Raw genomic sequence first — 16,435 nt, forward strand, 5'->3', positions numbered from 1 at the left:
TAATGGATGGATGGATAATAATAAAGCCTTTATTTATCACATGCACACTCAAGCACAGTGAAATTCCTCCTCTGCATTTAACCCATCTGAAGCAGTGAACACACACATGCACACACAAGTGAGCAATGAGCACACACACATACCCAAAGCAGTGGGCAGCTAATCTACAGCGCCCGGGGAGCAACTGGGCCTTGCTCAAGGGTACTTCAGTCATGATACAGAGGGAGGGGAAAGTGCTGCTCATTCACTCAACTCCCCTCACATTTTTCCTGCCAGTCCCAGGAATCGACCCTTTGGGCCCAAGGCTGCTTCTCTAACCTTCAGGCCATGGCTGCCCCTCAGCCAAAAGGCTGAGAAGCGATAACTTCTGCCTTGCATGGCAGTGCCCAACTGTTTAAAATCCAATGACTATCAATAGACTGTGAAGAACTATTTGGAAGTCTCATAGTCTTGGCTTTAAAATACTGCTGAAGAAAAACTTGGGCAGAGAGTCCACATAACAAGTCCATATAACAGTGTTTCACTGCTTTCTCTGGGTTGTGGACTAGAATCAAGCATCATGCTGGCCTCCATGTGCTTTTGAATTATTCATGCATTAGGAATAATGGATTGAAGATACAGGGTCAATCTGCTTCCATTTAGAGAGAAACACTTGGATAGGAGATAAAGCAGTCCCATATGAGTTGTCCGCTTCTCTCCTTTAGTCATTAATTGGAAACAAACTGTCATCCATTGTGACAGTCAAAGAGTTTCGGGCCTGGGATGGCTCAAAAAAAAAAAAGACACCGCAATGTATCAGAATTAGAAGTGAGGAGCAGCTTCCAGGGCTGGGTTGGTGCAAAGGTCTACAGGAAACTGGCAGAGTTGTCAGCTCTGCAGGCCTGTACTTATGTTTTGGACTGAAAAGAACTGACCCATGTATACTAATCCTTAGTGGAATATAAAAGCTCTTTAGTGCAATATTTAAAATGTTTATTTGGAATTACTAGACTATGAAAAAACAAACAAAATATTTCGGTGTTCATCCAAACACCATCATCATTTGTAAAAGTGTAATAGCAAGTAACTCTGGTCAAAATACACACAAGTGAGTCACATGATCAGTAAATGACATGAGATGTTAAAGTCACATGACTACTTCTGAAGTCACCGAATGATGGTGTTTGGATGAATGGCAAAACATTTTGATTGGTCTTCTGAATAGTCCAGCGATTCCAAATATACATTTTTTTAAACAGTCTACTACCTGGATGTCTCAAATGCCCCTTTTCCACCAAAGCAGTTCCAGGGCTGGTTCGGGGCCAGTGCTTAGTTTGGAACCGGGTTTTCTGTTTCCACTGACAAAGAACTGGCTCTAGGTCCAGAAAAACCGGTTCCAGGCTAGCACCAACTCTCTGCTGGGCCAGAGGAAAGAACCGCTTACGTCAGCGGGGGGGCGGAGTTGTTAAGACCAACAACAATAACAAGACCGCGAAAGATCGCCATTTTTAAGCGACGAGAAGCAGCAGCTGTACAAACGCGAAGTCATGCATTATTATTATTATTGTTGTTGCTGCTGCTGCTTCTTCCGTGTTGTTTTTGCTTCGATATTCGCACCAAGGTTTATGCAAACGTAGCGACGTAACTGACGTATACAGCAAAGTAATGACGTATACAGCGACGTAACTGACGTATACAGCGACGTAATGATGTGGCTTCGCTTAGCACCGCGAGCTATGGAAAAGCAAACTGGTTCTCAGCTGGCTCGCAAGTTGAACGAGTTGTGAACCAGCACTGGCCCCGAACCAGCCCTGGAACTGATTTGGTGGAAAGGGGGTAACAATGGACTGACAGACATATTTTTTGAGAGACACTAAACCACTGCAACATAATCGTATCATGTGCAATTGATTTTAAAGCTGTACTGCCTTTCAGATTTTTCAAGTGTAGGTCATAAAAATAATTTTCACTGACACCCAATTAATTTTGTTTAGTGGACCGAAAGCTACTGAATTCGATTCACAGACTTCCAATTTTACTTATTTATTTTTAAATAGAACAATTAATGAATTTAGCGCCACGTGGCCCTAAATTCTCCACTATTTTTTCCTGCTTCACCGTGATGCAATACAAGATACTATGTCATGCATCACGTGGTGGGCTTTCTCCGTTTGTGCAAGGCATTGTGGGATACAAATTTGAAACAGGACAGGAAAATGGAGGAAGCAAATGAAACATGAAAGACCGACTACAGTAACAGAAAGTGAGAAGAAAAGATGTTATGTTGCGAAGGAAAGGAAACGTGGGACCAAACTAATAAATATTGGCAGTCAGCGAGCACCTCGGTGTGATCAGCTGTTTGTTTAGCAACAAAATGATGGAACTGTCAGTGCACGGTCAAAGGTAAACCTGCGCATGCGCACACGGACTTCCTCTGTCTGCTTGACTGTGCGAAGTGAGTGATTTCATGCACATTATTTGCTTGGGAATCCCCTCAAATTAAATAACTTCCCAGCCACAGAATGGCCTTTTTTTTGTTTTGTTTTTTAGATATTACAGAAATAAACATACCACCATGACCAAATTTCAGAAGGAACTACAACCCCGATTCCAAAAAAGTTGGGACAAAGTACAAATTGTAAATAAAAACGGAATGCAATAATTTACAAATCTCAAAAACTGATATTGTATTCACAATAGAACATAGACAACATATCAAATGTCCAAAGTGAGACATTTTGAAATTTCATGCCAAATATTGGCTCATTTGAAATTTCATGACAGCAACACATCTCAGAAAAGTTGGGACAGGGGCAATAAGAGGCTGGAAAAGTTAAAGGTACAAAAAAGGAACAGCTGGAGGACCAAATTGCAACTCATTAGGTCAATTGGCAATAGGTCATTAACATGACTGGGTATAAAAAGAGCATCTTGGAGTGGCAGCAGCTCTCAGAAGTAAAGATGGGAAGAGGATCACCAATCCCCCTAATTCTGCACTGACAAATAGTGGAGCAATATCAGAAAGGAGTTCGACAGTGTAAAATTGCAAAGAGTTTGAACATATCATCATCTACAGTGCATAATATCATCAAAAGATTCAGAGAATCTGGAAGAATCTCTGTGTGTAAGGGTCAAGGTCGGAAAACCATATTGGGTGCCCGTGATCTTCGGGCCCTTAGACGGTACTGCATCACATACAGGCATGCTTCTGTATTGGAAATCATAAAATGGGCTCAGGAATATTTCCAGAGAACATTATCTGTGAACACAATTCACCGTGCCATCCGTCGTTGCCAGCTAAAACTCTATAGTTCAAAGAAGAAGCCGTATCTAAACATGATCCAGAAGCGCAGACGTCTTCTCTGGGCCAAGGCTCATTTAAAATGGACTGTGGCAAAGTGGAAAACTGTTCTGTGGTCAGACGAATCAAAATTTGAAGTTCTTTATGGAAATCAGGGACGCCGTGTCATTCGGACTAAAGAGGAGAAGGATGACCCAAGTTGTTATCAGCGCTCAGTTCAGAAGCCTGCATCTCTGATGGTATGGGGTTGCATTAGTGCGTGTGGCATGGGCAGCTTACGCATCTGGAAAGACACCATCAATGCTGAAAGGTATATCCAGGTTCTAGAGCAACATATGCTCCCATCCAGACGACGTCTCTTTCAGGGAAGACCTTGCATTTTCCAACATGACAATGCCAAACCACATACTGCATCAATTACAGCATCATGGTTGCGTAGAAGAAGGGTCCGGGTACTGAACTGGCCAGCCTGCAGCCCAGATCTTTCACCCATAGAAAACATTTGGCGCATCATAAAAGGGAAGATACAATAAAAAAGACCTAAGACAGTTGAGCAACTAGAATCCTACATTAGACAAGAATGGGTTAACATTCCTATCCCTAAACTTGAGCAACTTGTCTCCTCAGTCCCCAGACGTTTACAGACTGTTGTAAAGAGAAAAGGGGATGTCTCACAGTGGTAAACATGGCCTTGTCCCAACTTTTTTGAGATGTGGTGTTGTCATGAAATTTAAAATCACCTAATTTTTCTCTTTAAATGATACATTTTCTCAGTTTAAACATTTGATATGTCATCTATGTTCTATTTTGAATAAAATATAGAATTTTGAAACTTCCACATCATTGCATTCCGTTTTTATTTACAATTTGTACTTTGTCCCAACTTTTTTGGAATCGGGGTTGTAAATTTCACTGATTTTATGAAATGGAAAGGCCGTCTACTTTTAACTCTTGGGCTCATTAGGGAAAAATAAGGGTAAAGAAATATAGTTTGTAAGTGTAGCATGAAGTAGAGGTTGGTGATCATATTCTCTTCAGAACATACAATTACTGAAATATGTAATTAATCTATGTAAAAGTGCCGACCTGTTTTTGACTGCTTCCGAGTTGTGACCATCTTATAGCCAAGTCTAGACTCTTCGTCCGTCCTTCATCCCCCCCCCCCCCCCCCATCCCACTTACTCATATGTCTGCTCTGCAGTCTGGCTGTGATACTTGCCCTCTTCCACGCTCATGTATGTCAAAGACATGTTTACATACAGTATGGCCTCCACTGATTTGGTGCTTGTGTACATTGCTCAGTTTTACTATGAGTTTTAATATGAGTCAGTCATTCTGCTGAACAGCTGGTTTGTTCAACCGCACTGGCAAAGTACCCTAAGAAGCATTAATTAATCAATATCAAACACAAAGTCGTGCTGTTGTACTGAAGATCAACACTGGCTAATTACAAAAACAAAACCACAGCAGTGAGTAATACCTAGTAATTTTCAGACAACATTTAAGAAAATTAAATTTTGCTGTCACCACTTATATTCCGCTATTTAACAATTATTTGCTGAAGGTGAAGTGAATATCGGTGAATAATAACCGAGACGAAGTTGAGGTTATATACAGACAGGAAAAACTAGCGTCTGTCTTGCTATAGGAGCATTTTGCTTGCATGGTTTACATTCATGGAGAGCAGAATCACTGCACATGAGTACAACGTTATTCTAACTGATCACATTTATCCTATGATGAAACATTTCTATTCTGATGGGAGTGGTGTCTTCCAGGAATACAATGCCGCATACACAGGACATGAATGCTCATGGAGTACGAAAATGATGTCAATCATGTGCTATAAACTCCACAGTCATCAGATCTCAACCCCAGTGAACATCTACAGGAGATTTTGGACTGAGAACGCTCTTCATTCTCCAACATCATAAAATCAAAAACTGATGGAATATCTTTTGGACAAATTATGTTCATTCATCCTCTACAGTTCCAGAAGCTTGTATAATCTATACCAGAGAGCACTGAAGCTGTTCTGGTTGCTTATGTTGTTTTTCCTTTAACTTATCACCTGTCTGTACATCAGGTTTCACAACACAATGTAATTGTTTTGGTAATCATTAATGAAAGTGCACCATTACACCCCATGAAATTCTTCTCAAAATGGGGAAGCATAACAATGTAATCTGCAATTTCTTTTCTGACAGCTGTGGAAATCACAACCCACCATTATCAAAGTTATTATATTTATTTTACAGTTCTTAGTAGCTTGTTTGACTGGTCACTGCAGTGGGTTTAATCTAAATCTCAATAACTCAAAAACAAGTTGGTCTATTAAAAAAAAAGTCTTTCAACTATGAGTGGAAGGTTCAGGAATAAAAATCTACATGGGGCGAATATTATTTGACATATATAAAGTAATAATCTCATCTCATCTCATTACCTCTAGCCGCTTTATCCTTCTACAGGGTCGCAGGCAAGCTGGAGCCTATCCCAGCTGACTACGGGCGAAAGGCGGGGTACACCCTGGACAAGTCGCCAGGTCATCACAGGTAAAGTAATAATAATTCTAATAAATAAATAAATAAATAAATAAATAATCTGATTATGTTCTAAGGCGGGCAGCACGGTGGTGTAGTGGTTAGCGCTGTCGCCTCACAATAAGAAGGTCCGGGTTCGAGTCCCGTGGGCCGGCGAGGGCCTTTCTGTGTGGAGTTTGCATGTTCTCCCCGTGTCCGCGTGGGTTTCCTCCAGGTGCTCCGGTTTCCCCCACAGTCCAAAGACATGCAGGTTAGGTTAACTGGTGACTCTAAATTGAGCGTAGGTGTGAATGTGAGTGTGAATGGTTGTCTGTGTCTATGTGTCAGCCCTGTGATGACCTGGCGACTTGTCCAGGGTGTACCCCGCCTTTCGCCCGTAGTCAGCTGGGATAGGCTCCAGCTTGCCTGCGACCCTGTAGAACAGGATAAAGCGGCTAGAGATGATGAGATGAGATGAGATGTTCTAAGGCACTGAGGGAGTCTGTAGTGTACAGTTAAAGGGCGCCATGGCAAAAAGATAAGCAAGGATGACTCCAGGTACTCGATGGCCACCTGTTCTGTGAGCTTTGTTGAGAACTGGTGGTCCAGTCAGTCAACTAGTCCATAATTTGGGACACTGGCCCTAAATGTGGATCATGTTGCTCTGGCCACAGAGAGACAGAGAAGGGACCTCAAACCATGGCAGCATACAATTATCCCAAACAAGCAAGCCAGACGAAGCTCTTTCCAATAAGCTGAAAAATACCACTACATATAATGTATGTGTGTGTGTGTGTGTGTGTGTGTGTGTGTGTGTGTGTGTGTGTGTAGTGGTATTTTTGCATATACACACATGCAAAAGCACACTTTTGCACTCAAACTTTTCAGTTTAGGTTCTTTAGACTCTTATGTAAGTGTCACATTTCTCACATGCACTTCTCCCCAAACACATGAAAAAGACGGGGAAATTATTATGTAGATGATCATACACAAATCTATTTCCATATTTAATCAATCAAACTAAACCAGAAACAGATTTTTTCTGACGAACCTCACATACATACTCAATTTATAGAGGCACGTATGCACAAACATTTTCTTCAATTTCTAAAACATGCTATGACTAGTCACATACTGCATATGCCCTATAAACATGGGCTCAAACCCTCAGCAGGGAGCAAGCAGGCATGTGTGCAGTGCTGGCATTCCTCATACGTCCCTAAAGGAGTACCTGAGCATCTCTTGCTATACTGGATATTCGAGCAGCATGACATGCTGCATACCTCATCTCATCTCATTATCTCTAGCCGCTTTATCCTGTTCTACAGGGTCGCAGGCAAGCTGGAGCCTATCCCAGCTGACTACGGGCGAAAGGCGGGGTACACCCTGGACAAATCGCCAGGTCATCACAGGGCTGACACATAGACACAGACAACCATTCACACTCACATTCACACCTACGGTCAATTTAGAGCCACCAGTTAACCTAACCTGCATGTCTTTGGACTGTGGGGGAAACCGGAGCACCCGGAGGAAACCCACGCGGACACGGGGAGAACATGCAAACTCCACACAGAAAGGCTCTCGCCAGCCACGGGGCTCGAACCCGGACCTTCTTGCTGTGAGGCGACAGCGCTAACCACTACACCACCGTGCTGCCTGTATAAAATGTATATTTTAAAATATACACACACAGTGCCTTGCAAAAGTATTCATCCCCCTTGGTGTTTGTCCTGTTTTGTTGCATTACAAGTTGGAATTAAAATGGATTTTTGGGGGGTTAGCACCATTTGATTTACACAACATGCCTACCACTTTAAAGGTGCACATTGTTTCTTTTATTGTGACACAAACAATAATTAAGATGAAAAAACTGAAATCTGGAGTGTGCATAGGTATTCACCCCCTTTCCTATGAAACCCCTAAATAAGAGCTGGTCCAACCAATTCACTTCATAAGTCACAATTAGTTGATTAAGATCCACCTGTGTGCAATCAAAGTGTCACATGATCTGTCACATGATGTCTGTATAAATCAACCTGTTCTGGAAGGACCCTGACTCTGCAACACTACTAAGCAAGCAACATGAAAACCAAGGAGCCTCCAAACAGGTCAGAGACAAAGTTGTGGAGAAGTATAGATCAGGGTTGGGTCATAAAAAATATCCCAAACTTTGAATATCCCAGGGAGCACCATTAAATCCATTCAAGCAAAATGGAAAGAATATGGCACCACTACAAACCTGACAAGAGAAGGCTGCCCACCCAAACTCACAGACCGGGCAAGGAGGGCATTAATCAGAGATGCAACAAAGACACCAACGATAACGCTGAGGGAGCTGCAAAGATCCACAGTGGAGATGGGAGTATCTGTCCAAAGGACCACTTTAAGCCGTACACTCCACAGAGTGGGGCTTTATGGAAGAGTGGCAAAAATCCCAGTGGCTAGATGTGCTAAGCTAATACAGAAATACCCCAAGAGACTTGCAACTGTAATTGTAGCAAAAGGTGGCTCTATAAAGTACTGACTTGGATGGGGGGGTTGAATACTTATGTACACTCCAGATTCCTGTTTTTTTCATCTTAATTATTGTTTGTGTCACAATAAAAAAAATGTGCACCTTTAAAGTGGTAGGCATGCTGTGTAAATCAAATGGCGCTAACCCCCCAAAAATCCATTTTATTTCCAGCTTGTAATGCGACAAAACAGGACAAACACCAAGGGGGATGAATACTTTTGCAAGGCACTGTGTGTATACCACACAGAATTAGTTGAGTGTTTCATCATCCTTGGAGTCCATCCAACAATATCTATACTCACTCTCTTTTCTTATGGTGATGATACACGGGGCAACTTTTTGGGCAATGTTGCCGAGCAATGTTGCTGGGCAATTGCGTTTTGACTCTTTTCTATTGAGATTGGGCAACATTGTTTCTTTCTGAATGGTTTTGATAATCTCTGGCAACTTTTTGAGATAAGCCAATCAGAACGTGAGTATCGAGTCATGTGACCTCCAGTGAGGTTCGGATCAGAAATTTCAAACAAATATGGCGGCCGCTCAGTGTCAGTGGAGTGAAGAGATGGAGAGACTCCTCATCTGTTTTTACGCCGGTAAGTTGTTATTTTAATATTCTATATGGAGGAATTTACCTCACCAAAGCTCTAAAAAACAACAGACAGCTTGATTAAATGGTCACAGCAAAAATTAAGACATCAATTTTTTTTTAGCTAACTGTAAACTGCCGTTGCTAACTGTTGTTGCCCATTGTTAGTTGCCCTGAAAAGTTGCCCTGTGTCTCACCTAGTTGCCCGTTGCCAGCAACATTGCTCGGCAACAGTGCCCAAAAAGTTGCCCCATGTATCATCACCATTGGAGCTTTTCACTTTGTAGAACAGGGTGGGGTTTGAACAATCATAGGGTGAGGGAGTTTGAGTTAGAGGCTTCACAAGCACATATGTTTCAAATGTGGTCAGCCTGCCTGCAACCTGGACATCAGCACACTCGCATCTTATATAAGTCATCATCTCCAATGCAAAAACTAGCAGAGAAACAGGAAGCTTGGGCTTCTTTTGGAAGCCTATGATCTGCAATTTGGTCTTATTTTGGCTGTTTTTTTTTCCTGAGTAAATATAAACACAATTGACAGCGATCTGAATGCTACTGGGCAACTGAAGCCTGCCATCTGACTTAGACACGATGTGTTGGATGAACCAAGGTACATATCAGTGGGAATAAATGTCTAGCGTGAATACCATGTGGTTACATCCAACATCCACCAATATAGTGAGAAATGAACTGCGAAAACTTCTTCAGAGCATAACAAGCTGGCATCTAATGTCCATCCTATTGGAAAGAGAAAAGGCTAACTCCAGACATCTTGATGGATGGAAAGAAAGAAAGAAAGAAAGAAAGAAAGAAAGAAAGACATTCTGTTGAAACCAATTAGCACAATTAGCACAACTGAGCTATTAGAACCACACAAACTCGGCTGCACGCCAGGAGCAAGTTCATATGAACCAAAAGACTTAATACACATGACCTCATGAGTTTGAGCTGCAAACAATAGCAAGACCAGAAATTTAATCGGAAATTGTTTCAGTGTGGCTGTATATAAATCTGATTTGAATCTAATTCAGCGAAGAGAGATGCACACTCGGGACCAAACAAACTACAAAACAAGTGCAGATGGAAGTTGTGTTTTCAAAAAGGAAAAGGAACGTCCACTTGAATTAACCGTTCTGATTTGCAAAGTGAAATCAGTGCATGTTTAGAACATGACAATTACAGTGCCTTGCAAAAGTATTTGTCCTGTGTTTGTCCTGTTTTGTTGCATTACAAGCTGGAATTAAAATGGATTTTTTTTTTTTTTTGGGGGGGGGTAGCACCATTTGATTTACACAACATGCCTACCACTTTAAAGGTGCACATTGTTTTTTTTTTTTATATTGTGACACAAACAATAATTAAGATGAAAAAAAACAGAAATCTGGAGTGTGCATAAGTATTCCCCCCCCAAGTCAATACTTTATACAGCCACCTTTTGCTACAATTACAGTTGCAAGTCTCTTGGGGTATATCTCTATTAGCTTAGCACATCTAACCACTGGGATTTTTGCCCATTCCTCAAGGCAAAACTGCTCCAACTCCTTCAAGTTAGATGGGTTGTGTTGGTGTACAGCAATCTTCAAGTTATGCCACAGATTCTCAGTTGGATTGAGGTCTGGGGTTTGACTAGGCCATTCCAAGACATTTTAATGTTTCCCTTTAAACCACTCCAGTGTAGCTTCAGCAGTATGTTTAGGGCCATCGTCCTGCTAGACCGTGAACCTTCATCCCAGTCTCAAACCTCTGGCCGACTCAAACAGGTTTTCCTTCAGAATTGTCCTGTATTTAGTGCCATCCATCTTTCCTTCAGTCCTGACCAGCTTTCCTGTCCCTGCAGATGAAAAATATCCCCACAGCATGATGCTGCCACCACCATGCTTCATTGTACAGATGGTATTCTCAGGGTGCTGGGTTTGCGCCACACATGGCATTTTCCATGATGGCCAAAAAGTTCTATTTTTGTCTCATCTGACCAGAGAATCTTCTTCCATGTGTTTGGGGAGTCTGCCACATGCTGTTGGGCAAACTCCAAACATGATTTTTTAAGCAATGACTTTTTTCTGGCCACTCTTCCATAAAGCCCCACTCTGTGGAGTGTATGGCTTAAAGTGGAACTATGGACAGATACTCCCATCTCCACTGTGGATCTTTGCAGCTCCCTCAGCGTTATCGTTGGTGTCTTTGTTGCATCTCTGATTAATGAGTGAACTTCTCGTTCTCTATGACCCGCCACGCCTACTTAGATCAATAGGTGCAGGCTATCTGCTGGTACCTCGTATAGTGAAGGCTGCATCAGGGGGCAGAGCCTTTTCTTACAAAGCCCCACAGTTATGGAACAGCCTTCCAAGTAATGTTCGGGAATCAGACACAGTCTCAGCGTTTAGGTCTAGGCTGAAAACATATCTGTTTAGTCAAGCCTTTTGTTAATGGTGTTTATGAGGTAAAGTAGTAGATCTGGAGGGTCCTCAGACATAGAGTGTTTTGGTAAACTGGGATGTATGGATGCTGTCAGTCCCCCACTCGCTTGCTCACTCGAGTTTGTTGATGGTGTTGTGGCTGGCTGCTTTATGTCCCGGGGCTCCCTCATGCCTGTGTTACCTTCTGGCTCTCCCCTTTTAGTTATGCTGTCATAGTTAGTTTTGCTGGAGTCCCTGCTTGTACTCAGTGCAATATGTAAACTGTTCCTACTTATTCAGGTGATATTGGACATACCTGACAACCTGTGTTTTCTCCCCCCCCCCAATCTGTCCCTCTGAGTTACATGTTGGTCCTGGGATCGAGATGCTGACCTCTTCTGCTCCTCAGACCTGCCTGATCCATCCTGGTGCCCTGTGTCTGGTTGGAGTCTCATCGCATCGCACCTGTGGAGGACGGCCCCATGAGGACAGTTGAAAGTCACACCTGGAGGACACTCTGGACACTTAGAGTAATGCTTTCATGGCTGATGACTACAGTTGACTTGCTAACTTTAGGACTGCGGTTGTCATGAACAATTTTGCACTCAAGCTTCCATCAATGAAGAGTTTATAACGTCAGTGAAACTGACTTCATGTTAAAACTGTTAATGTTATGGTCATGTTGTCTGTTGTTGCCCAAATGAGAATGGGTTCCATTTTGAGTCTGGTTCCTCTCGAGGTTTCTTCCTCATGTCATCTGAGGGAGTTTTTCCTTGCCACCGTCGCCACAGGCTTGCTCATTGGGGATAGATTAGGGATAAAATTAGCTCATGTTTTAAGTTGTTCAAATTCTGTGAAGCTGCTTTGCGACAATGTTTATTGTTAAAAGCGCTATACAAATAAACTTGACTTGACTTGATTAATGCCCTCCTTGCTCGGTCTGTGAGTTTTGGTGGGCGGCCGTCTCTTGTCAGGTTTGTAGTGGTGCCATATTCTTTCCATTTTGCTAGAATGGATTTAATGGCACTCTGTGGGATATTCAAAGTTTGGGATATTTTTTATGACCCAACCCTGATCTATACTTCTCCACAACTTTGTCTCTGACCTGTTGGAGTGCTCCTTGGTTTACATGTTGCTTGCTTAGTAGTGTTGCAGAGTCAGGGTCCTTCCAGAACAGTTAATTTTATACAGACATCATGTGACAGATCATGTGACACTGATTGCATACAGGTGGATCTTAATCAACTAATTATGACTTATGAAGTGAATTGGTTGGGGCAGCTCTCATTTAGGGGTTTCATAGGAAAGGGGGTGAATACCTATGCACACTCCAGATTTCAGTTTTTTACATCTTAATTACTGTGTCACAATTAAAAAACAAAAACAAATGTGCACCTTTAAAGTGGTAGGCACATTGTGTAAATCAAATGGCACTAACCCCCCAAAAATCCATTTTAATTCCAGCTTGTAATGCAACAAAACAGGACATACACCAAGGGGGATGAATACTTTTGCAAGGCACTGTAAATATTTGCATAGATTAAAACTATGGAAACTGAAATCAATATGCTTTTCTTTTCATCCCCATTTGTGTTAAACACTGCCCATCTCATCATTCTTATGGTCTGATTTTGTGCTGCAGTTTCAGTTTATTTCAACAGATCCTGTCAGCACATTAAGACAAGGTGATAGCTACAGTCGTCAGTGTGACATTCCTTGCAATATTTCATTATGAGCACCAAAATTTGTGTTGTGTAAAAACTTGTTAAATGATGCAAGCCATATGTAATGGGCGTGTGGAATTTTTCATAAAAAGCAAAAACAGTTTTCATTGAAAGACATAATTTTGTAAGTATTTGAGCTCTCACAAACAATGTCCACCTAAAAGCTTGGTACACTGCAACCCTGTTATAACAAACTGTTTTACTATGAACTTTTGCATATTACGAACCAAGTTTGTGTCCCCCGCCTTTAATGACAATGGGTCAGGGTCTTAAAAGAAAAAAACCCCCTCCTTTTCGCCCAAAGACAAAAAGTAAGTCATCAAGTCTCCAGTCAAGTTAATAATGCGTATTAATGTGATAAAACAAAGACTTAGTGACACAGGTCAATGTATTAAAAAGATGAATAGTACCCTGTGGAGCTCGAATAACCCCTAGGTACTTAAATCACACGCTGTATTGCCCACTGCCTTATGCCTGTGAAGGAGAATGAGCTGGAAAAACACTGTGCGCTAATGTTTACACTGGGGTACGGAAATGGCCGAAGTTTATCCTCATTATAATATTATAATGAGCAAGGTCGCAACAAACATTGCGGAACCGGCGGCCTCCGACACAGAAGCGAGCGCTTGAGAGCCCTCAAGCTCACCGGTGTGTTTAGATTTAGATTCAGATGCCGCATTTGATTTTGCCTTTTCGGCCCTCCATGGGAAAAGCTGGCCAGCAATATTTACGCGGCTTGTCTGAAAAGGTTTTTCCCTCTCTTTTCTGGCATGTTTTGCCTCTGACAATGTCAGATACTTCCTTAAAATCATCGTTTTTTTTGTCTCAATTTAGGAGTCTGTTCAATCTGGGAGATCCGCCATGTTTGCTATGGCTCCGTGGTCATGACCTCTAACCCGCACATGACCTCATGTGACTTTTCCGAACTGGCTGCCGAACGGTTTGTAAACAGACTAACGTGGTTAGGACACCCCGCATTAGGAACTGAAACGTATTGAAACAAGATGATGCATACCAGCTATGGGGATGGGTATCAGCTCAAACAATTCAGAAAGGGGAGTGGATTAAATGATTCCTGAACCAGCACATCAACCTGTGTCACTTTAACTAGCCTCACTTAGGTGTCGATCACTCACAATTATCAAGAACAGTAATCACTGACTTAAAAAAAATCCCTTAAAAATTCTTTATTTTACGAACTGATAGCAATTTTACTCCACTCTTTACTCCGTAAGCATAGTAGTCATGGCTACTCATAAACGTAAGATATGCTCCATCTGTCAGAAAACGCAGGTGATAGATGGATGTAATTGCTGGAAGAGTTTTATCTGAAAACACACTGGCAAACCAATCCCAATCAATGATCAAAAATCAAAGTCGAGAAATGGGCAATGGTCAAGTGGGGCACAGAGAGGATATTAAAGGTGGAGATAAAGGGCAAAATCCAAAATACAATACAGAGTCAGAAATCAGAATATCAACAAAGTACTACAAAAGACTTGGTAACATGAGACACAAGGTACAGCACATATACTTCACAAACTCTGTGTGTAGTGAGAGTCCTTATAACTGTGTGCTGTGATTGTGCTCTAATCTGGAACAGGTGCGTGATAATTAGTCCTAATGGCGCTGCGCGTGTGTACATGAGTAGCAGTTTGAGGTGTGCTGCTGCACGCGTGGATGCGACACCGTGGAAGACAAACTTCATGTCCTGGACCTTCTAAAGTGTGGTGAAAAAGCAACTAATTTGTCTAAAGAATATGGTATCCTGAAAAATTCAATTTCAACTTTTAAAGTGAAAGAAAAACAGCTCCGAGACTTCATCCAAAAACTGCAATCAATATGATGGGCTGAAAAGAAAGAAGATGCGACAGCAAGTGCGTACCTTGCAGACTTCATCTCATCCAACACCATCTTAAACACTGGCACCCCCTAAGGCTGTGTTCTTACTCCACTCCTTTACTCACTCTTCACACAGGACTGTTCTCCCATTCATAACTCAAACCAAATATACAAGTTTGTAGATGACACAGCTGTGGTGGGGTTGATAACCAACAGCGATGAGGCAGCCTACAGAGAGGAAGTTCAGGCCCTCACATCTTGGTGTCAGGACAATGACTTGCTCCTCAACATCCCCCAAGGAGTTCGTTATAGCCAGGTTGAAGTGTATTTAACTTTGTCATATTTGATCACAACTCTATAAAAAATGTCTTCTTTTTTAACTTTTTTTTTACTAATTAATTGGATCAAGATTAGATAAAACTTTATTGATCCCTTTGGGAGGGTTCCCTCAGGGAAATTAAGCATCATTTCCAGCAGCATCATTACAGATAAACAGAGAAAAGAAATAGAGAAAACTTCTAGATAAATTAAAATAAATTAAGTATTTACATATACAAATATAAAAGAATAAGATATGGGGAAGAGAGGAAGGGGGGAGGGGGGAAAGAGGGGAGAAGTGGGGTTAGGGTAAGAGTGTGTGGGGGGCAGGAAAGATATTGCACATTGTCTGGTATTGAGGTTTTTCACCTGACGTCACAGGGTCACGTGACGCCCCGGTGTCCGCCATTTTGAAGGTCAAGCTACATACTAACGCTGCAGACAGAGAGGGAGAACCAGCTTGAAAAAAAAAAGTGTTACAGACACCGGATCCAGTGTAAATAGCTGACGGAGCGCGCTCCGGCTTGCTCCCCCTCAAATTAAGCAGCGCGCTCCGGCTTGTTCCCAGAGTGCTCCGGCCGAGGTTCCGGAGCGCGCTCCGGCTTGCTCCCCCTCAAATTAAGCAGCGCGCTCCGGCTTGCTCCCGGAGTGCTCCGGCCGAGGTTCCGGAGCGCGCTCCGGCTTGCTCCCCCTCAAATTAAGCAGCGCGCTCCGGCTTGCTCCCCCTCAAATTAAGCAGCACGCTCCGGCTTGTTCCCGGAGTGCTCCGGCCGAGGTTCCGGAGCGCGCTCCGGCTTGCTCCCCCTCAAATTAAGCAGCGCGCTCCGGCTTGTTCCCGGAGTGCTCCGGCCGAGGTTCCGGAGCGCGCTCTGGCTTGCTCCCCCTCAAATTAAGCAGCGCGCTCCGGCTTGCTCCCCCTCAAATTAAGCAGCGCGCTCCGGCTTGTTCCCGGAGTGCTCCGGCCGAGGTTCCGGAGCGCGCTCCGGCTTGCTCCCCCTCAAATTAAGCAGCGCGCTCCGGCTTGTTCCCGGAGTGCTCCGGCCGAGGTTCCGGAGCGCGCTCTGGCTTGCTCCCCCTCAAATTAAGCAGCGCGCTCCGGCTTGCTCCCGGAGTGCTCCGGCCGAAGTTCCAGAGCGCGCTCCGGCTTGCTCCCCCTCAAATTAAGCAGCGCGCTCCGGCTTGCTCCCGGAGTGCTCCGGCCGAGGTTCCGGAGCGCGCTCCGGCTTGCTCCCCCTCAAATTAAGCAGTGC

At 43.0% G+C, this 16,435-nt stretch overlaps 1 protein-coding gene across 1 annotated transcript in view; it reads right to left on the reverse strand.

Moving 5' to 3' along the window:
• The window catches only part of LOC132881943 (uncharacterized), a 196,140-nt gene that overhangs the window by 118,519 nt on the left and 61,186 nt on the right, over nucleotides 1-16,435 (reverse strand). The window lies entirely within an intron of this gene.

The sequence above is a fragment of the Neoarius graeffei genome, chromosome 2 (genome assembly GCF_027579695.1).
Source record: "Neoarius graeffei isolate fNeoGra1 chromosome 2, fNeoGra1.pri, whole genome shotgun sequence".
Lineage (NCBI taxonomy): Eukaryota > Metazoa > Chordata > Actinopteri > Siluriformes > Ariidae > Neoarius > Neoarius graeffei.